Raw genomic sequence first — 24,607 nt, 5'->3', positions numbered from 1 at the left:
TATACTTCAACAACAATACTAGATGATGACCAGTTCTGATGGATCAGGCCATCCTCAGCAACGAGATCAACCAAATCATTTCTAATGGAGCAGTAATGAACTGAACTAGCTATACCCAGAAAAAGAACTCTGGGAGATGACTAAAAACCATTACATTGAATTCCCAGTCCCTATATTTATGCACACCTGCATCTTTGATTTCCTTCACAAGCTAATTGTACAATAATTCAGAGTCTGATTCTTTTTGTACAGCAAAATAATGTTGTGGTCATGTATACTTATTGTGTATCTAAGTTATATTTTAATATATTTAACATCTACTGGTCATCCTGCCATTTAGGGGAGGGGGTGGGGGGGGGGTAAGAGGTGAAAAATTGGAACAAGAGGTTTGGCAATTGTTAATGCTGTAAAGTTACCCATGTATATATCCTGTAAATTAAAGGCTATTAAATAAAAAAAAAAAAAAAAAAAAGGATACTTGATATAATTCTTCAAGAAATTATCAAGGAATGGGTGGAGCCAAGATGGCGAAGAAGGCACATGCAACTTTCTAAGCTCTCTCACCCAATTATTAAATTCAGTCTCAAAAGTAGCACCTGACTGGTAAAACGCACAAAGACTAAAAGTACAACAACTCACCAGCCGAAGATAATCTGGAATTTCATCAGAAAAGGTTTGTCCTGAAGGTCCGGGGAGAAGATCAGTGCAAGCAGGGAGAGAACTAGAGGCTAACATATTGTGCAGACCGGGCAGGAGTGGTCTCTGTGGTTAGAAAATTACAGAGACGACACTGGCATAGACTGATTGCTCTGCAAAACAGTAGATCAGCAGAGAAATCAAAGCCACTCTAAAAAAACATTAGAACCTCACAGGATCTGGCTATACCCACCCAAAACCGGAAGTGACTCAGCATAGGTCACAGCACAACTGGGCAGCCCCAACCCGCAGTATGGGGCTTTTCCTTGGGACAGTTATGAACCTGCACAACATGGGGGCACAGCCTGGGGCAGCCTCTAATCTATCACAGTGGGGGTCTTGGCCTGGGGCAATAGAACTGTAGTAGCATGATTCACTTTGGGGCAGAGACACTTTCGGTCTGAGCAGGGCTATTCGCTGGTCAGCTGCTAATACCCACAGCTCTGGGGCTTTGGCCTGAGCTAGTGACATTCTCACTGCTTAGTCTCTAGCCTTAGGGCAGTTGCTAAACCACACAGTCAGGTTCTCTGTCTGTGACAGAGACAGAGAGAAAGAGAGAGAGAGAGAGAGAGAGGGAGAAGATCAGGTAAGAGAGAGAGAGAGAGAGAGAGAGAAAGAGAGAGAGAGAGAAAGAGAAAAAGAGAGAGAGAAAGAGAAAAAGAGAGAGAGAGAGAGAGAGAGAGAGGGAGAGAGAGAAAGAAAGAGAGATAAAGAGAGAAAGAAAGAGAAAGAGAGAGGGAGAGAAAGAGAGAGAGAGAAAGAGAGAAAGAGAAAAAGAGAGAAAGAGAGAGAGAAAGAGAGAAATAGAGAGAGAGAGAGAGAGAGAGAGAGAGAGCGAAGAGAGGGAGGGGGGGAGAGGAAGAGGGAGAGGAAGGGGGGGGAGAGGAAGAGGGAGAGAGAGAGAGAAACATGTTCCAGTGGATAGACAACTGGTTTCCAAGTCAGGAAGATTTGAGTTCATTTTCTGTCTGTAATATATATTATTTATGGCAAGCAAATTGCTTAATTTCTCCAGAATGATCATGTGATAGAACGATAGAAATGATAATTACAATACTTTGCTTTTATATTGCACTTTATAATTGATGAAACAATTTCTCACATGTCTTCTTTGATCTTTTGATTACCCATGTTGGATTAATAGCACAGGTATTCTTTCCCACCTTTTATGTAAAGGAAAGTAAGCCTACATAAAGAAGTTTTGCTAAACACAGTAAATAACAAATGTAGGAGTCAAACTGAGATTTTTCTAATTGTAAATTCATTGTTCTTGGCTCAATACTGCACTGTAGTTCTCTTATTTTGTTAATATTTTCTAAGTAAATTCACAGCAATCTATAAAAACAAGAATAATTATTTTAAACTCTTCATTTAATCATGAAATCATAGAAACTTAAAATGAGGGGAAAGATCATTTAGTCCAACTGTTTTATTTCATAAATTAGAAAACCAAGGTCCAGCTAGATAAGTTAACTAGTTTGTGCTCATATGACTAGCTATTATCAATCTAGGTATTCTGATTCCAATTTGAGGGTTTTTAAATTTATTTTGTTGAAGTTGTTGCAGCTTGTTAAATCTTGAAGAAACTGAGGAACAGATGGGTGATATAAATTGTTCAAGATCACATTCCTATTTCCTTAATTCAAGCCCAGGATATTTTCAAATAAAACAAATATATAAAAATAGCACAACTGAATGTAGTCAAAGTCTTATTTGTGGTCAAATTACTTCTTTTTCTTCTGTTTTGTTTTTAGTTACTTGGAAAGAGAAAATCCTGGGAATATAATTCATCATTGTTTTGAGGGAAGTAAGTTTCAGTGTCTTTTGCTCTGCATTTTAAAATGATCATAATATCATATCATTCTTCTGCTCAACAAAATCTTAATGAAAATTAATGAGAAAAAGACAATGAATCTTTAAAAATGCTTTTTATCTGAATGAACTAATATGTCCATACTAAAGTGCTAATGCTCAATGTGAGAGAAACAAAAGTCAGTAAGTGCCCTGAAAGAATAAACCTACAGATAATAGCTCAGTTGAAAGCAAAATAATACTTATGCAGACTATCTCATAGGTCAAATTAATTAAGCACAGATATGCATGTAACATTTGAAGATTTATGACGAAATTGCAAAGGAGTTAACATCACTGTAGGTTGGAGCATCTCAAAATATGAAACAAAACTATTAATCATGAGAGAAAAGCAGCCACAAAAAAGCAGGCTTCTGGTGAGAGACAACTGAAAATAACATCACAAGAAGGAAAATACTTCCAGATAACAGAGTAAAACTTGTAGTGTAAAAAAAAAAATAAAAAGAAAAGAAAATACAATGTGTGGTCATTCATTTAACATGTAACTCAGATACTCTGCAGTCTGTTTGGTAAACTTGTTCACCCTGCTCCTGAGGTTCATGACTATGTAGCCTATGGAGGAACTTCAAAGAGAATTCCCTAATGGATCATGCAAGTCTATATAAGAGAAGAAGAGAAGAAAGAAAAGGGGCTGAAAGATACAAAGGAAGTTCTATTCTCCCTTAGCTCCCTGGACACCATGATCTTCTGGTTTCTTCCTATATTTCTGAATACTACTCACACTTCATTCCTGATTTCTCCTCTCTTGATCTCTCACACTTTGATTTTTCTAAGGTTCTGTTTCCCAATATTTTTATTCTCTTCTTTCTGTTCTCTCCTTCAGATCCACTCTCTTATACACCTAATTATTGTATCTATATGCATGACTACCTCTTCACCCAATCCAATGTAATAAACATTTATTAAGTAGTACAATATGCTGGGGACTGTGCTAAGTATTGGGGACATAATTAATAAAAAGAAAATGAAACTCTGTTCTCAAAGAGCTTACAATCAAAAAAAAAAAAAAAAGAGAGAGAGAAAATATATAGTAGGAGGCAGGAAAGGGTAAAAAGGGGATATAATGGGACTCCTTTGTAGGGACACCTTGTTCCAAAGAATTGAAGTTAGTCAAGGTAGCCGATGCAAAATGGAGTGATCTGAGTAGTTTCTGACTAAAAATGGGGAGGAATTTATCATTCTGCCTTCTAAAAAGAGGGAGAAAAGGTAAGGGAATTGAAGTCAGCCAAAGCTTGAGTTAATTGAGTTTAGAATTGATGAGCATGGTATTAAGTTTAGAAATGAATAGCTTTTTCTGTGATGGGACTTCTTGTTCTCTGGACTTGAAACCAAACAGAGTAGCAGATACAAAATGAACCAGAAAGATTAAGGAATCTTTGAGGAAAAAAAAGCTGCTAGTTATGTTTCTGCTTTCCCATACTACTAAAGCAATTTCTTATTTGTAAATATAAAACTTTAAATTGAATCATTTTAATTGAATAAAAAGTTCTACTTTATTCAGGTCATTATTAACCTTAACTCTGTCATCCAATGTGTAAACTCTTTTTTTTTTGTCTTCCATATGTGTAGGATGCATTTTTGTCCTTAAGCAAGTCATCAATATCCATGATAAACAGTGCCATGCCAAGCATAGAAGACTGGGATTCTTTATTGCAGAAGTATTTCCAAGTTGATATTGATTAACAATATGGACCAGGTGTAAAGGTCTGAAACTCTTGAGTTGATGCACTGAGGTCGGACAACCGAGCACTTAAGGCTAACTACCTATTGGACAATACTCTATTAGCATATGCTTGGGAAATGGTCCTTCCCACTATTCTGGGCTGGCTTAATAATTGGTTTATACAGAGAATTGTAGGAGGGACTAGGGGGTAGAATAAGACTTACCAGGGTCACTTTTGGGTGGGAGATGAAGAGGAGAGGCGGTGGAGATCCTGCATTCATGCAATTCACTTCTACTCCTAAAGACCAAGAATAAAGACCAAGGACTGTTGCTTATACTGACTCTGGCTGATTCTAAGGTATCCAGGGTGCTAACTTGGTCTTCACAACCAGATATTATGACAATCTTGAATCAACCTAGCTATATTATCAATTAATTCTTATCTCACAATCTTGTCTATAAAAGAATGAAAAAGTTAATTTTTTTACAAAAATCTAGGCAAACTTTATTTATAGCAGACCACTGATCTATCATTCTATTAATCCCATATAAAAAGAAAACAAGATTAATCCTTTTTATCTTGTTCTTGATGATGAAAGCATATTGTTTTCTTTTGGGGGCATTTTGTTTTCTGTAAATGATTATCCCTTTCTTTTTTAAATATTCATAAATATCCTACTTCCTAGGTCCTTCTTTTTTTTTTTTTTTTTTTTTTTTACAACTCAAGTCTTTTCATTCTTTTTTAAAAAATGAGGATGACATTTCTTTTTCTTCAGTTCTGTTGCTCCTGTCCTTTTATACCTTTCAAAGATCAGTGATAATGGCTTTGCCAATTATATTCACCAGGACTTTGCACTCAAAACTTAATTTATCAGAAATATAAATTCAATAGAGTCTAATTACTTGTACTACTCCAAGTACAGATAGGAATCATCTCTATCTGTATATATATATATGTGTGTGTGTGTGTGTGTGTGGGTGTGTATGTGGGTGTATATGTGATATTGTTTTCTACCCATAAAAGCCATACTTGCAAATTATCAGTCTTAGGCACTGTGACCTTCTTAGAAAGAAATCTATAACCAGCAGTTTACATTGAAGAAGATTGTTAGTCATTAACTTCCAGGTTCTGATAGATGTATGCCAGTGTTTCTCAAAGTGTGGTCCAGAGAGCCCTGGGGTCTCTGAAACATTTTGAAATGGTCAATAATTTCAAGATTACTTTTTATTTCTAATATGGCAAATATATATAAATATAACCCACATAATCAAAGACTCTTTGGACAGATCCTCAATAATTTTAATAGTTTAAAGATACTGAGAACAAAATTTTGAAAACCACTGGTCTATGAAATCATGATAATAACTGTGTCCTCAAGCAGCAAGGGAAGAAAAATAAAAGATATAATATAATTTGTCATTACTTATCTTAAGTATCAACTCCTTATTAAGACTTTTCTTCTTTCCCCTCATAAAATCCCTTTCCTAAAATCTAGATTTAGTGTAGAGAAGAACTTAATGTCCATTAAATCCACCTCCTCATTTCATAATTGAAGATCCTAATTTTCAGAGCACTTAAGTGACTTACTAGGGGTCACACAGCCAGTAAATAATTCAGGTGAGATTTGACCCAGGTCACCTGACTATAAGCATAGGACTTTATTCTCTAGAACACACAGGAAAATCAAAAAGAAAACAAGAATTATGCATCTCCTCTTTCTCTATGTCTTCCCGAATTTACCATCAGCAGTAGTAATACTTCTCTCATCTGCCTTACCCAATGCAGCTTTAAAAACCATTCTTTTTTTTTATCCTCGGTTTCTTCCATGCCGTTAGTTATTTATACTTCTGTACTTGTCCTTGTACTTCTCAATTTTGACATTCCTGAAATTATTTTATATATAAAAACTACTATTCTTACTGATTTATTTTCTGTGATCTCTTTTCTTCTTTCTTTGTTCCTTAATAGATATTCTCTCCTAAAAGTCCATATAGATCTGCATGAGGGTCCATATTGAGAAAGGTCCTAAGATGTTTAATGTAGTATTTTAGGAAATTTGCCATCACAAAAAAATCTCCACAACGTGGCGCCAGATTATATTTCTACATTGTTCTACCATAAATCAAATTCACTTAGCTTCCCTAGGTCTCAGTTTCCTCAGTTATAAAATAATATTATTGGCCTCAATGACCTCTTACATCTATGAAAAAAGTTATTAGCCTAAAGTCTGTCAACTTAAACAAATTTGATAATTTATTTTGATATTATTTGTTTCTTTTGTCCTATTTATTTTATTTTACATGTTTAAAACTGTTATTCTGAGAGTGTCCATAGGCTTCACAAAAGGATCAAAAGTATCCATGACCAAATTTTTTTTTATATTCTGGCTCTAAAACCATGAGCTACAATTTTATTTAGACTCTCTCTTTCTCTAACTATACTTTCCTTTAAACATAAGAAGTGAACTAATGAAGACCTGAATTCAAATTCCACATTTGAAAAGTACTATCTATGAAAGAGGAGGCAAGTCATTTAACTTTTCTGGACCTCAGGAAACTCTCCAATAAATAAATTATAGGCAGGATATACTCTGAATTGGTGAAGGAAGATGATGATGATGAATTCACAGGTACTTAGGGCAGATTTCATTCTAGTGTATCAAACCTACAAACAATTAATCCATCCATTTATTACTCAAATATTAATTCTGAATTATTGCTCATCCTGTTCCTAGAATCTACCATTCCCTTTTCTCCTTTCTCTAGCAACTACCTTTACCATCTCCTCTTATCTACTGTACTTATCTTTAAAAGTCCATTGCAAATGTGATTTCTTCCCCATAACCTTAGCTATAAGTGATCTCCAGAACTCCTTTTTTTTATTCTCTGTGAAAGAAACTTTTCTTAGTAAATCTGCCTTCACTGAAGTAGATTACTTTTGAATATTTATAAAACTTGTTACCTGAAACACCTAGGAGCAGATTTTATTTCCAACCTTTTTTTTAAATTTAATAGCCTTTTATTTACAAGTTATATGTATGGGTAACTTTACAGCATTAACAATTGCCAAACCTCTTGTTCCAATTTTTCACCTCTTACTCCTCGACCCCTCCCCCAGATGGCAGGATGACCAGTAGATGTTAAATATATTAAAATATAAATTAGATACACAATAAATATGCATGACCAAACCGTGATTTTGCTGAACAAAAAGAATCAGACTCTGAAATATTGTACAATTAGCTTGTGAAGGAAATCAAAAATGCAGGTGGGCATAAATTATTTCCAACCTTGAATAGTTTTTTCTGTGTCTAAATTTTATTTGTGTAACTAAATCTAAAACTCCTTAATGAAGCTATTTCTTACTTATTTGTACTTATACAGTACCTACCATAACATTGTAGACTTGAGTGAATAAAAAAGGAATAAGAAGAAGGTGGGTCAAAGAAAACGTTCACATAGGATAAATTGTCCTAGGTTTCAAATGCTATATGAATGTCTCTGTTCTTTTTTCCACCCCTGTGTTCCTTTTCCTCCAGGGATGGCTCCAATGGGAAAAGTTCATTTAATTTGGATTCACGTGAACTCTTGTCTTTATGTTTAGGGTAATGCCAGCATTCTGTCTTTTTAAGTGCAGAATGAGCCTTCCTTTCATATTCCCTTCTAGGCTTCCAGGGAAGAGTATGGAAGCCAAAGCAGCATTCAGGCTAAAGGCAGCAGCTGGCAGTCATATGACCCTGGCTGCATGTATCAGCAAGCAGACAGTTTCCCATGCACACATTTTGCCTGCATCATCGACCAAAGCATTTATTAAGTGCCAATTTGCTCATACAGAGCAATGAAGTGAAATAAGCAAGGGTTTATCTTTGGAACTTTCCACTCAAACTTAGTCCCATTCATTCTTTGGCTGTACTCATACAATCATATTTTAGATAGAAAATTAATGTATAAAGAAAGGCTTCATATGCTTATTTTAATTTACTAGAGGCACAAGAATCAAGAAATTTTAAGAATCTTTTTCATTCAAGGAGTGAAGATCTCACATAGGAGATCTTGAGTGAAAAAGATTTTTAAAGTGTCTTGATTCTGATATCTACTTAATCTTTGATCTTGTATTCTACCTTCCTTTAAGTAATAATAATTATAAAAATAAATGTAACAACTACTGATGTTTACTTGGTGATTTAATAATTGCAAATATTTTCAGTTCTAAATTCCTAGAAAGATGATCATACTCATTTCCTCTATATCTTCATCACCCATTACTCATTTATTCCTTAAAATCTGGCTTCTGACCCACTAATCTGCTGACATAACTATCTCAAAAGACACCAGTGAACTTTTGATCCTCCTTGATCTTTTTAAAGTAGATTCTGTTGATCATATACTTATAGATTTTCATTCATTCCTTGCTTTTTGTTACACTGATTTCACCAACATTGATTTCACCTGAATCTCTTTCTGACTCATCTGACTTTTTCTACTAAGTTTTCTTCAGTGATAAATACTTAACTTACTCTAGTATGGCAAAATCCCTCAAAGGTCTGTTTTGAATGATTTTCTTTTATTTCTATTCATTATCTCTTTTGGTGAGATCATCCATTATAATGACTTTAATTATTCCCAATATATTGGTGATTACATTGTATGCACATTTCCATTTTTATTTAAGATTCAAACTTAAAGAAAATAAGGAAGGAAGGAAGGAAGGAAGGAAGGAAGGAAGGAAGGAAGGAAGGAAGGAAGGAAGGAAGGAAGGAAAGAAGGAAAAGAGGGAGGGAGAAAGGGTGTGAGGATGGGAAGAAGGAAGGAAAAACTATTAGTAATTATTTCTTATAAGTTAAACAGCATTAGGCATTAGGAACACAAATGGAAAAATAGAGTACCTAACCTCTTAGAGTTTACATTATAACAGGGTTATACAAAGCATATGGAGAAATTATGACCAAAAAAAAAAAAAAAGAAAGAAAAAGAAAAGAAAAAAAAAAGAATTTTGGTTTGAGAAGTCAAAGAATGATGAATTATAATAATATACACACATACATATGTGTATGGTATGTGCATCTATGTTTGTGCCTGTGTATACATATACTCAAATAATCATATGAATGTATGTTTATATATATGTATATGTAATATATGTCATATGTACATCCTAATACTTATGTAACATTACTTCTGGAAAGAAAATAGTTTATTGTGATTTGTTATTATATTATTATTATTACTGAATTATTACTGATTACTATTCCCAGATCAAGAAGTAGAAAGAAACTGTAGCATTAGATATATAGTAAGAGAAGCTAGAGATTTGTTTGCACACTATATCAAACATGATAGCTGGGCCCCACAGTAAAAAATTTGAAGTGGATTAACACCTCCAAGATTTTGAGGGATGGATTCTGGAGGGAAAGAGTATAGAGGGTCCTGGGCTGGCTGAACAGTGAGTTCTTGGCAAGAAAATGATAATATGAATTTTGTAGACAATTGGGTGGTCAAATTGAATGTCAAGGGAAATACTTAATGCCTATTAAACATTTCCAGGAAAATCTCCTACAATAACTGAAATTCAACCTATGTAAAACTAGGCATATCTTCCTTGTAAATTTACTCTGTTTTGTATTTCTGTTAGATCACAATCTTTGAGACATGAGGCTCAAAATCTGAGGTTTATGTTTGTCTCCTACACATTTAATCAATTACTAAGTTCTTTTATTCTCACATCTGCTATTTTTGTTTAGTCTCTGATTCTAATGTATCCACATACAATATGTTCTTTATTGAAGTATAAAAATTAACCATTATAACAATGTTACTAACCTGTCCAACAAATTTCTATAAGTCTCTTTTGTATATAAAATATAATCCCATGAACCTGAAATTAAAATCACTCCATTATGTTTCCAATCTTTTTTAGCTTTATTTAACATTCTTTCATACACTCTTTATTCTAATCAGACAGGACCACTAACTTTCCAAACTCAACATCTTGCACCTCCACACATTCACAAAATTTTCTTGCTTACCTTAAATCTAACACTTCTTTTTCATCCTTTACTGTCAAAAATGTTTCAGCTTTAGGCTCGAATGCCATTTTGTTAATGAAGACTTCGAGTTTTTCCCTATTACTATTTCCCTCACTAAATGAATTTTCTCCAGTCTCATTTCTTAAAGAACATTTTCTTTGACTCAGTCTTTTGCCCCCTGTAAATGCCATGTAATGCATATAATGATAATCTGATGATGATTGTTAAGCATTTATATTGCATTTCTAATTTTGCAAAGTGTTCTACCAATATTATCACATTTTATCCCCAAAACAATCTTTTAGCATATAGTGCTATTATTTCCATTTTACAAATAAGTATCCTGAAGCAAATAGAGGTTAAGCGATTTTTCTATCGCCACACAGCTAGTAAATATCTGATTTGAAATTAGGATTTGAGTTCTTTACATGGGTATTTTTTTTTGTATTTAAGTTCAAAATGATTAAAACTTTTATTTAAAGAAATTAGGTCTCCCCTGAGTAGACAATCTCCTGGGAGAAAATAATATTTTTTCATCTGTAGCATGTACTTTCAGTAGAAGAAAGTGGTGGGAAAAGTCTATTTTTGTCTTCATACCAGTGAACTCATGTAGGGAACAGAGAACAGTATTCATTTTCCCATAATTCTTTGTTCTTAAAGTATTGATATTAATTGTTGGAAGAGATTGCACAGGACAAAATGAATAAAAGATAATGGAGTGGGAAACATATTGAAATTATGATAATAAGCACACATGATAAAGGCTCTAGCAGTGGAGAGTCAGAACTAAAGCTAAGATGGACGTAGATCTACTCCATGGATTCCAGTGTAAGAAAGGTAGGGGAGTTATCTACAAGATGAAACATAGTCATTTTTCACTACTGACTTTCTTCAACTCCATTTTGTCTACTAAGACTTTCCCTATAAGTTTTGCAAATTTGTTCACATAGATTTCAGAACAGAGACTGATTCCTGTGAGAATGTAGAAGGTTGTGAATAATACTAGATTCAGGCATATGCACATTTTGTGTTTTATATGCTACTAATAAGTATGCTTTATGTTCAAAATGATTATGGGTACTCTTGGTTGCAATCCAGTGAGTTGATCAGAATAATCCTAGGAGAAAGGCAGAGAAGAGCTCAACTCTGATATTCCTATAAGGAAAATTGCACTCAAAAAGTGAAATATCTTAAGGACACACAGGTAATCAATACATCTAGGAAATCATTAAATGTTTATTAGAATTATCTGAGTATGGCATTGTCCAATGTGCTAGCTATCAATAAGCTCTATGTAAAAATTGAGATAAAATTTGAACCCTACTCTTCTTTTCCCAAATCTAGTGATATTATTGAATGATCCTTCTATAACTTTCTATCATCCTCATATCTAGTTTTTTCCTTCTAATTTTTATTCAGTAGATGTCCCTGGTCAACAAAAATTGTTCCTGAAACATCCCTTAACATATAGAAATGCAAACAAAATGTTTCTCTGATGATTAATAATGATTGAATGTGTAATTATCACTTGACACCTACAATAAGAGCTCTGTCCTTCTGGGAGATTGGGAAGACACATTACATATTGTATTCTGTATATTTTCCCCAAAATATCTCTTGCCCATCTCAATATGCTAGCTCTAATTAATCCTTTATCCAGACAACCATTTTAGGCTGATTAGCTCACAATTTTTGCTCATGATATTTTGAATCACATCTGTATTTTATTCTTTCTTTCAAATCAATATCTTGATGTCTTTGTTGACATTCTTTTTCAAATATAGCTCCGTACACTCCTTCTTCTATTTACTATACTGTTTTATAACAAAGAATTTTTAAAAGAGAGAAAAAGGAGCAATTAAGCAAAAAAAAAAAAATACCAAAACATAACCTGAATCTGACAGTACAATATTCCACACTCTTAGTTTCACATCTATAAAAAGAAAGCAGAGAGAAGGCTGCACATAGGTGGTTCAGTCAAGGTGGCACAGTAAAGAGAGAGAAAGCATTTAATTTCCAAGGAAATCATGTGTTGGGTCAGAATGTGTACTGGAATTAAAGCCAAAACTCTTGCATTTAAATTCTAGTTCATCGATGGCTTTGTAACTGTGAGCAAGTCAGTTTAAGCTCTCAGTGCCTCAGTTTCTTCACCTGTAAAATAAGGAGAGTGAACTACATGATCTCTGAGGTTCATTGCTTTTCTGATATACCATGAAAACAATATTTTTCACTCAATATGACACATTTATCATCATTTCCCTGAGTGTATACTTACCTACCACAGATGGGTTCATTCACAATTGATATATTTTATCATGTGAAATTCACAAATAGTACATGTATCTATAAATTGAAAGGACAGCTTGGATGGTGACTAATTCCTCCTGGAATAGTTTTTTCCAAATTCCTGTTGTGAGCAATAAGTCAGAAAGATTATGTGTGATAAGGTTGTTCAGCATGAGAAAAATATGATGCTCAAAACATTCCCCAGATTTCTGGAAATTTAAAATCTATCTTAATGCAAAAAATTTAACTGTATTTTATTCTTTTCAAGTTTCTAAAAGTATTGTATTCTTTTCAGTAGAGGAATCTATCTACTTAGATTTTAAAAGACTCCCAATCACAAATGACCACTTATGGCTTTGGAAAACAATCTGGAAATAGTTGTCCAGTTTTACTGTAAATCCAATATTTTGATTCTTCTAACTGTTTTTGAAAATTTTTATCATGGCTCACTGCATTATTTTATCTTAAAAATTTATCTTTTCACTCTTCTGCACAGATTTCAGGCTGAATTATAGAGGTACTCATTTGTATCCCCATCCTTTATTGCCCTTGTAAGCACTCTCCTTCCCTCAAATGATCACTGTAATAATTCAACTTGGCGTAATGCATGAGAGTGGAAAGAAAAAAAATAAGTCAAAATAATGCAGTAAGTTTGTCTATTTTAATCAAATTCATCACACAGGAAAAACTTGATAGCCTAAAACATTGAACTGAGTGAAATAAGATCAAAATTATTATTAGCATTTGTGACTTTGAGTGAGCAAATTTCATTATCTATAAAATAATAATTACAAAATAAAATCTAACATTTACTTAATGATTTAAAGTTTTCAAAATGTTTTATGTGTGTGTGTGTGTGTGCATATTGCCTTATCTGATTTAATTATAAGAAAAGCAAAGTACCACATCTGGATTTGAAAAAAAAATCCATCTTACAATTAGTATATATGAGTATATTTTATTGAATTTAAGTACTTATTAAACATGTATTTTCTATATGACCATAAACTGTGCTAGCTTTCTTTCAATTACAAAATAGACCCTGTTTTCAAGAAGATTATAGTTTCACAAGGAGATTCAATATGCAAACATGTGTTAATATGGATAAAGCCAACAGAGAGCAACTTCGAGAATATTGGATCACACTAATAACTAAATGTCTCAGGAAGAGTTTTGTGTAAATGGGACTTCAGATGATTCTAGAAGGATTCTAATGACTTCAAGAAGCAGATATGAACAGGGTGGCAGTATGGCCATCAGATCAATGATTTTGGACTTTGTACTATGGCATGTAAGTGGAAGATGGATAAGAAAGGGAAGAAATTGAAGGCAAAGAGTTTGAATTAGTATCATATTACAAAAATTCAGAGAAGATATGATGGTTACAGAGGCAGTAATAGATATTAAGAACTTACTCTATGCCAGGTACTTTTTAAAGTGTCTAATATTACATTACATATTATATTACATTATTATATACAAATATCTCATTTTGTCCTGACAATCACCTTGAAAGGTAAATGGTATAATTTCCCCTTTTTTACAATTGAGGAAACTGAGGTAAGCAGAGGTTAAATTAATGAGCTAGGATCACACAGCTCATATTTGAGATTGACTTTGAACTCAGGTCTTCCTGAATTCAGCATTCTATCCACTGTGCCACTGCAATGGAAAATGAAAGCAAGGAAAACTACCTAAATCTTTCTTATACCAGCTGAGATAGAAAGGTATAACTTCTCTGGGGAAGTGAAAGTCCCATTGTCCTGGTGAGACCACTATATCTTACTATATTGAATTTGGGGCGCTACATTTTAAGAAACACTTTAGAAGGTGTCAAGATTAGAACAGGGTGGTCAATAGTTTTGATTTTGGGTAATAAGAGGACTTTTTGAAGGAACTGGAATAATTAACCTAAAGACAGAAAACATGATAGCTGGTGTTCAATATTTAAAGGACTATCTATGACAAATGGATTAGGCTTGCTTTCTTTGATCTCCTAAGAAAGAATAAAGAACAAGTTGTAAATGTCAAAGACCCAGTAAAGGGATGATATGAGGTCAAACAAACAAACAAAACAAAACAAAACAAAAAAGAAGAAGAAATGGCTTCTTCTTTTTTATATTGTAAAGGGAATTATTTTTCAGGAGTTGATTGAATTTTTTAATTTTTTTAACTATAATTCTGTTCTTTGATACTAAAATGTACATTTAGAGAAGATGTAATGTTTATATTTTATTTCATCCATGTGTTCAATGGCTTGGGATAATATATGAGTATGGAAAATCTTATATATATATATATATATATATATATATATATATATATATATATATTTTAATTGCAACACATTGCAATTTATGTCTTTGACACGCAGTGCTATATAAGCTAGGGCACATAACATAATCTGTGCTTCAGTTTCCTTACCTCTAGGCTAGATCATATCTTAGGTTCCTTCTTTCTCTAATCATTTTATGATGCTAGAGATGAAAAAAGAACTGCTAAATGAGCCTGGTAACGAAAAGGCAAAATAAGGAAAGAATAACTGGGATGTCTTAGATAAGGCAAAAGTTGTACAGATAGTTTGTTCATAAAGGGGTATATTTTAATGAGTCATTGAGAACCTTTCTGAATGTCTTGGACTTAGAGAATTTGGTTTCTCCAGCAAGAAGGGAGCTTGACTTTTTTAAAAATCCATGTACCAATAACACATTATCCTTGGTTTATTTATCCTAAATATTCTGTCTACTGAGCTAGGTATTAAGAATAGTTAGAATACCTTATGGAGGCCAAGGCTAAACTGAGTCCTATATTTTTCATGATCTAGCTTGTCTTTCAAAGTTCATCAAGATATTAGGCATGGAGTTCTGAAACCCATCATCATTTTGATGTCATCAAGTTTTGGTAATACAGATAGGTCCCTGTTAGTGCAAATAATGAATCCTGTACAGTAGTTGCATAATTCTGATTCCCATTATTCAATGTTATAATTATAAAATATGACAATATTTATATAAATGACATGGTAATTAGGTCCAGCCCAATGGAAATATGCAGTGCAAATTTGAATCCCATATCATGGGATTCATTATTCATACTAATCAAGAAACTAGCTATACCTATGAGTCTACATTGTCTCCTTTTCTTAATTATAATTTTAGCTTTTTTCTGCCTTAAACAGAGCCCAGTGAAAGAATTACTCTACTCTGTCATTATATTAAGATGACTCTAGACAGTAATTTTCATTATTAAACAACTACCATCTATTGTTAAATCACTAGCCCATCCTTCCTTTTGTATCAATACCTCAAATTAAGAGGGATTTTAGAATGTTTACCTTTTCTACAAAGAAAAATTGAATATTATATTCAGCTTAAAATGTAAGATTATAAGGAACATCCTTTGTAGAAAATATGACAGAAAAGACATGCAAAAGACCATGTTATGATGATTTAAATGTAGGATACCTAGAGCCAGGGGAAAGAACTGATTCATCATAATTCATATTTTATATACCATTATATATTCTTTATACATAATTTTCTTCACAGAATCTCTGTGAGATAGATGATACAAGGATTACTTTTCCCATTTTACAGACGAGGGAAGTGAGGAACTGAGATATGTTGAACTGTCCTTGGTCACACCAAAATACTAAAATAGACATTATACTCTATCATATATGATGTTCGTTGGTATATGAAGGGCTCTCTTATTTTTGTGCTGACAAAATGCACTATGAAGGCTTTAGAACATACAATTATGAATTTCAGTGGAAAGAATATAATTTTTTATTAAGTTCTCTGGAAAATTTCATAGTAAGAATTTATGATACTTTTCTTGAATCATAAAAACTTATGTGGATCTGTCATAATATCAGTAAAATAATTTTAAAATGATAGTCATATAAATGAGGATAATTCCTTTTAAAGTCCTATTTTTATTTTCTCCATTTCCCCAACACATTTTCCCCACCAACTACAAGTAATCAGAAACAAAAGAATTCTAATATATGTCAACTTTCCTTTGCCATTTTCAAACTCAATTCAAATATTTCCTCATGTCCTTGCTGATACTTTCTCCTATTTCCTTGAATGGATTTTCTATATTTTTATATGTGCATATGTTACTTTCCCCTGCATATTGAAAAGACTTGGAAGGTCTTCAGCTTTTGAATACCTAGCACCTGACCCAGAAACCAATTTGCATTTAGTAGTTACTTAAAATTATTTTTTATTATTAATTCCTGACAGGTTATCTAAGTTTAGTGAGTTCTAAAAACTATGATTCTGAAAAGACCACTTAGCTCTCTCAATTCCATTAACTAAATTCATATCAAATGTCTTAGCAGGAAAACAAAAATAAATAAATAAATAATGAATCATTGAAATGGGCCTTTTCTTTGTTTTATATGAAATTAATCTCTGACCCAATTATATTTTTCTGTCATCATTTTAATAACTCAAAGAGTGGAAAAAGGATGAAATGAAAGGGGAAGAATTTAAAAGGTTCTTTTTAGCTATTACTCCTCTTTGAAAAAGGGCAAGTCAAATAATCCCTGTTTTCTTCAGTTTCCTTAAATGTCGAGTGCAAATAATTATAGTATATACATACCAGAGTTGCAAGGATCAAGTGAGATGTGTACATAATAGGCACTTAATAAATACTTGCTTGCTTTCTTCTTTGAAAAAAAAGGAAATGTCATTGAAGACTTTCAGAGAAGTCCTTAAATTCAGTCTTACTCAAACTCTATCACCTCCAGACTAATCCTACATATACATAAAGATTATGTAAAATAAATCAATCTGAGGCATGAACTACTGACTTAAGAATGCTTGTATATTCAATCTTTTAGAGGTCACTCATAGTAATCTGTGTTTTAAATATGGTCACCATTTTCTTGCTGTGATACTACATACTTGAAAATCACAGAATGATTCAGGAAGAATCATCATAGGTAATACCAAGGAGAGTGGAATAATGTGCAGAGCAAGTATAAGCAAAATATGATTTGTGCAAAAAATGGTATAAAAACTTTAGTAAAGGCATGTATAACCCAAAAAATAGGTGGGTTGATGATATAGCAATAATGAGAGTTAACAGATGTTCAGGCAGATTGATTCTTAGTACCCTGGAGGTATTTAAAAAAATAAGAAAAGCTTCACTAGGTTCATTTCAAAGAATATATGGAAAAAAAAAAAAAAAGGACAAAAACAAAAAAGTTTCAGAGCACTGGGAGAAAGTATGGCTCAATGAGGAGAATAGTAGATTTGAAATATACTGTATCTGAATTTGAATAGAGATTTCTTATTACCTGTGTGACCATGCTTTAGAGGATTTCTAAACTGCTTACAACTCTAAATCTATGAAACTGTAAGAAGGCAAGGAGAGATTAAAATTTATATAAATGGAGAAGATAGCCATACCCAACTTGAAATTTTAAAATAAACATTATAAATATATATATATATATGAAACATGTATTCTGTCATTATGTCATCGAATACTGGGCAAAATATAAAACTTTATTTAACTCCAAAAGAGTTTCAGGATCAAAAAATGACAAAATTTCTCTTTTTCTTCCTAATCAAGGGGCAAAGTTATTGTAATTGTAATGCCATTACAAAATGAACTGAAATTTAAAAGAAATCAGCAAAGAAACAGAGTAAGGAGACACATTTATCCAGTTTTCTTTCATTGACATACTAATTCTGTGGCCCATAGGTAGTATGGAGGAGTGTCTCCAGAATCACTGAACAAATTATTACTAACCAGATTATCAGTCAGCAATGGACTGAGAGTGGCCTCTGGAATTTGGTTATCACTGACCAACAGATCTGACAGCAATAAACTTAGGAATGGCCTATTCACTATTGTCTCAGGAATTTGATCTGTGGGACTATACTGAGGCCAGAAGCTCTCTTATTAAATCATACAGGTTGTCAGAACAATAGCATTCTTAGGTTGGGTATGTGTGTGGGGAGGCACAAAGCCAGAGGACTTTGAAATCAGGTTTCTAGAACAGAAGCCCCCCCAAATCACTGCTATATTTTCCTAGAAGCTATACTCCATTTCTCCTCTCAAGCAGTTTGAACCCCAAATTCATTTGAGACAAAGAGATGGAGCTCTCATCTTCTAAATTTGCTTCAAGCTGATAAGAGGTATAGAGCTGTCCCTTTGCCTATAGGATCCAGACCAAGGAGAGGAGGCAAGATGGTGATAGCAGCATGCAGAGGGATGCTGGGTCTCAGAATCAGTTAGCCAATGGTATTCAGGGTGAACAAATAGTTGTAAGTTCATACCTTGGAGTCTGGAAAAAAACAAATCTCATGAGTAAAAATGCAGGGGCCAAATATGAGTAAAAAAAGATAAATTAAAAGTGGAGTTAGTAGGGATAATACCCAGGAACCCCACCCAGAAGAAGGTGGGGGGGAGGGGAAGGCCAGGAGAGTTGAGATGAGGCTAATCTTGAATTCCTTTCATTCAAAGAGCTTTTCCTAGGATGAATACTAAACAGTATTTCCCCAAAAATTCCTTTTTTCTTCTTCTTGAAGGCGTGGGTGAAGTGTCTGAAGCAGTGGCATTATACACAGTGAAAGGAGCACTCAGATGACCTAGAGTGCAAGCACCATGTTTAAAAGGTTTGTTAAGCATTGGATAGAGAGGATGACATGCAGAGTGGAGATAATAACTTATCTTAAATGGATTTGATCTCCTTTAGCAAAAACCTCCGAGCCTTTTCAGTCTTACAAGGGAAGGCTTTTACCTAATTAGTAAAGGTGACAACAAAAACCAAAAAAGTAGCTTGAAGCCTCTGAGAAGAGACATATGTGTAAAATCTATCTGCCAGTCCTTCTCTAAGTATGTACTCCTCCTCCAAGTATGCTTCAGGATGGGGGGTTTAGCAAGCCTTTCAGAATTACTTGGGCACAAACTGGGCATATTTTATAGTTCTGTTTAATTGTTTCTCCTAGCTTGTGACCAGTGAAAATAGATTTCACAAGGGATTGAAGAGCATTTTTTTTTTTCCAAGTAGATAGATATAGGCCACAGAGAAGTTTCCACTGGCTTGCTTTGGGATTTGGAATGTTAATTCTCAGGAGATTATGAAGAAGCTTCAAGGAAGGTGTGTTGAAGCATTATGAGAGAGTTTGCCAGAATTTTGGAATGGATATCATACAAGTATTATGTGGGTAAGAGATCCTTTCTGGCAAGAAAATGGTATAGTCAGGTTAAAGTTATTCCTGTGGAGGGGGTAGCAAGTACAAATGGGTGGCATCCAGGGTGAAGATGGTGATATCTGGGAATGGAGCCCTTGCAAATATTGCATCAAGTCACATATGCGGGCTGCCCTGGGGATGTTGAGGTCACACCCAACAATCCTGAATGCCTTCACTGCCCACAGAGTTCTCTAACCAGATTAGAGATTAAGGAGTTATCTCCCCACTATCAGGGGTCCAGAGTGATACTAAAAGAGCTGGAGACAAGAGCAAAACTCTTATTCTCAGAGTGTTGTTAAAGATACACCTGGAAAAAATGGAAAATAACAAGAAAAAAAAAAGAAAGCTAATCTTAAATGCCTCAACCACCTTTTGAATTATTTGAGGAGTGAAGACTGAGCCAAAATGAAGTTCCCACTGCCTGGCCTCTGTGATTAGCAGCTGGCCTGAGGGTGTTTGAAACCACCTGGAAGGAGAAAGGGTATCTTCCCTTTCTTCCAAGTTGGGGATATAAAGGTGCCATGGTCACAGCCAAATGGGCAGCAGAACAGGCAGCTGAATCTGCAAACCTGTTTCACTTGAATATTTAATAGGATAATTTTTCCTGTCAAAAGTCCCCTTTCTTTACATATAGACCCATGTATGTGTAAAATATGAAAATCATATTGGAGTCTGTAGAAATGTTCATTCTCATTGCTTTCCCCATTTTCAGAGGCCCTAGTAAGGGCAATGAATTCAGCTTGTGGCTTAGGCTCCAATGTGCTATTGAGGGTCAGAATAATCTGCCTTCCTGTGCCCAATTTCAAGAAAACTGGACCTATCTGTAAACCATTCACATCTGTGTTGTAATGTAACCAACTGAGTGTTGTCAGGGAGCAGAGTGTCAGGGTTAAGAGTATGGCATACTAAGACAGTCTAGTAGAGAGTGTTTAGCAGAAAAGTCTGATATAAACCACCCACTAGCAAGCCACTGATGCCCTTTGGCTTCCAAAATGCTCTGGAGTTTAAAACCTCCAATGGCTCCCTAACCCACTCAGAGTTATGGAGTTTTGTTTTTGTTTGGTTTGGTTTGAAGGCCCACTTTGCCTAAATATATGGGCCACCTTCCACCTCCCTTTTGCTCAGTGGGAGAAGCAGGCAATTTTATCAAAGTCTGATCAAGCCAAGGTTTTTCAGATCCTGAAAGCTAAACGAATCTCTTGCTCCAGCCTTAGCCTCAGCCTCACACTGATAAGAAGTGGGGCCAGATCCTAGATGTTGCTGGAACCCTATCCCAGACCCCTTACTTACTTCTCAAAGAAGCTTGGTGTTTTGGGGATGATCCTCCTTCTTTAGAACTAGCTGCCACAGCCCTTCTAATTGAGGTTTCTCTTTTGTTTTAAGGGAAAAAAAAATACAAGACAATTCTTAAAACTGAGAAAAAACAGATTTTTAAAATTTACTTAATGAAATTCCCTGGATTCAGATTAAATGTCCTATACAAACTGAATTGCAATTTGGTTATTTTCCAGTTTACACAAATCATTTCTCTTTTGTGAGCCAGGAAAAGGATTAAGATGCCAGTTTTTACTGACAGGGCCCTCAAAAATCTGACTCTCTAGAGAACTAGAGTGTTTTAAGTAGTGGCAAACTGCTTTTCTGTTTTCCTAAAGTTCCCAAACTCTTCTGTTAACATCAGTGCAAATAGATCCCTTTTGTGGGCTTTAAATAGAGCTCCTTTAAAATTGCTTTTACTATAAAAATCATTTATCTGTTGATCACATCAAAAATCCCATAAAGTTATCAAAAATGAAGCAATTATATCCAATAAAGCAGTTAACATTCATATTGTACATTTCATGCTAAGCATTTTTGCAATCATGTAGTCTTACAACTACTCTTGTTTCTCTTTACAAATCAGAAAACTGGGCAGAGATAAAACAATTTGCCACAAATTACATTGCTAATATGTATCCATGATTGAAAAAGAGAATGGTGGTCTTACTACATGCAGAGATTGAGTGGGTTTCTTACCTCATTCTGCCATCTAGGTGGTACAGGGATATCCGAATTCTTCCCAAGCAGTTTCTGCACAGAACTACTGAAAGCTAGGGTGACTGGTGGCAGGATATCTTTTTGATGGTAGTTTCAGGTACCAGGGCTAAGGGAATGCTAACCTTGGAACCTGACCTCCATTTCATTCACATTCCCCAAGTTGGGTTGGGGAGGTGCTTGGGCAAGGTTGTGTGGGGTCCCCACGGTTGCTTCTCTTATTTCTGTAGATGAGGCAAAATTTGTGTTTTAATCTGATCTACAATGAGAAGGGTTAGAAAATAAAGGGACTTGGGCTATATTGATATTATTAGCAATCCCCACAACTGAGATACACTCCTGGGAGTGGCATGAAGAAGGTCCCTTAATACTTTCTGGGGTGATACCCTAATGGAGCAAGAAGGGAAACTCCAGACAAGGTAAGAGTCAATGCAGGGTTAGCAAAATGTTGCTATTTACCTAGTTGTTTTTTTTTTTTCTTTTCTTTCAAAATGAGATAAATTTCTGGAATTACCCCTCAATGTTTCAGGAATTTCTCTTGCTATCTTAAAATGACTAATTGCCAAACTTCTTAATCATTGCTTTCAAAATTTTGAAGAATTTGCTAATATGTTTTGCTTTCAAAACTTTTGAGAATCTGTAAAGATGTCATTTTAATTTTTATTAGCTAACTTTTTTATGTAGCCCCCAGCTTATCCAGGGCTGAAATTCACAGAAAAAAAGTTTAAGTTTTCAGAAATTTCCCCAGCATTCTAACTACAACAGAGTTTCTTGTTGGTTGCATTTTAAATTTTCCAGGTAACAGAATCTAGCTCATAAAACAAACATGACAGACATTTTGCACTGAGACGTAAACACAGACAAAATGGCATGAAAGAGGACTGACCCATTTTGCCAAAAGCCATAAAGTTTTTTTTAAAAAGCTATCCTATAGCACATCTGTCTTCTCTGGCATCCCAGAAAATGTAAAAGGGTGGCAAAGGTTCCCTAGGAACTTTGCAGAAAAATTGCAAGAATTTCCCAGTCTGGGCATCCCTAGTTAAGGAAAACTTGCTCATGATGACCCAGACACACTTTCTCCCAGTGACTTGGGGTGCCCTGCTATAGGATTGTGGGAGAAAAAATGAGAGGCTTGCCTTGATAAGGGGGGAATCAAGTCAGAGGTAGCTAGACACTCTCCCTACTGGGCCACCAAATGTTGAGGTTGGGAAAGAGAACCCTAAAAGTTTGGGGTCATAGACCAGTGTCTCAAGGTGGCTTAAAATAATTTGCAGGCTTGTACCCATTTCCTAGTTAAGGGGCAAAGTTTATTGTAATTGTAACACCATTAAAAAGCAATCTGAATTTCAAAAAGAAATTAGCCAAATGACAAAATTTCAATCAGAAAGCTGTAAGGACAATGGACTTTAAAGAAATTGTTTCGGCTTCCTGAGATGCCTTTCAATGCTGTCACAAATGGCTGAAAGTAGACAACAGGTTCATCATCCCCAAAGTTCCCAAGTTATGAACTAACATATGTGGTTGTCAGAAATCAGTCAGGGAAGGTCCATTAATACTCTGAAATTTTACATTATGGTATTAGTTACTCAGTCTTTTCTATGAATGTATTACAAAAAAAAAAAAAAAAAAAAAAAAAAAAAAAAAAAAAAAAGGGAATTTGTTAACTCCAGAACTAATGATTTCCCATACTCCCTTTTATGTCAATCCCATTTTTTGCCAGATGCCTTCTAAAGCACTATTTTTTCAGTAGTACACAATCTCATTCTACCAAGTTTTTGTAATCTACAGGGCTAACAGGTAAGCTGGTAAGTGCAGTGGATGAAGTATCAACCCTGGAATCAGGAAGACCTGAGTTCAAATTTGGCCTCAGATTTGATGATCCTGGACAAGTCACTTTACACCAATTACCACCAAAGAAAGACAATATGTAGGATTATATTTAAATGTATTTATTAATATAATTATATAATTTATTATTATAATTTATGTAATTTTTATTACACTTATCCTATATTTATAGGATTAGCTTCTTTGTTCCCTTCCTGTCAGTGTTTCTAATTCTATAGGCTTCATCACTATAATTAAAGAGCATTCTTACCCTAGAATTTCCCTTAGTTTCTGACCCTCTTTCATCATTGATGATTTCCTTCTGAAGCCTTCATCAAAGGAATATCATACTTTATTCATTTTCTGGCAGTAAATCTGACTCTTTGTATAATTTACCCTCCTTGGCACCTCTCTTCTCCCAATACCTTCTCCATTTTAAAAGTGATTTCTTCTCCGATTAAAATGTAAACTCCTTAAGATTAGGAAATGCCCTTCTGCTTTTATTTGTATTCCCATCTCTTTATATAGTTGTTGATACATAGTAGATATGTAATAAATGTTTGTTGTCTTATCTATTAAGATCATTAGTCTAATAGTCAATGACTATAGTAATCTATAAAACCTAAAGACTGAAGCTTCTGTGATAAGAACTTACTGTTTGACAAAAATTGTTAGGAAAACTGCAAAATATACACCCTGAAAGAGGACTGTGGGAGCTGAGTGTGGATCATAACATAGCAATTTCACTTTTTTGTTGTTTACTTGCATTTTATTTTCTCAGTTTTTTACCTTTTTCACTTGATTTTTCTTGTGTAGCAAGATAGTTGTATAGATATGTATGCATACGTTGGATTTAACATATTATTTTACCATGTTTAATATATATGGAGTACTTTCCATCTAGGGGATGAAGTAGGAGGAAGGGGGGGGGGATTGGAACACAAGGTTTTGCAAGGGTTAACAATGAATAATTTTCCATGTATATGTTT

This window comes from Sarcophilus harrisii, chromosome 3 (assembly GCF_902635505.1).
Source record: "Sarcophilus harrisii chromosome 3, mSarHar1.11, whole genome shotgun sequence".
In the NCBI taxonomy this organism is placed as follows: domain Eukaryota; kingdom Metazoa; phylum Chordata; class Mammalia; order Dasyuromorphia; family Dasyuridae; genus Sarcophilus; species Sarcophilus harrisii.
Note: the sequence above shows the minus strand (reverse complement) of the source record.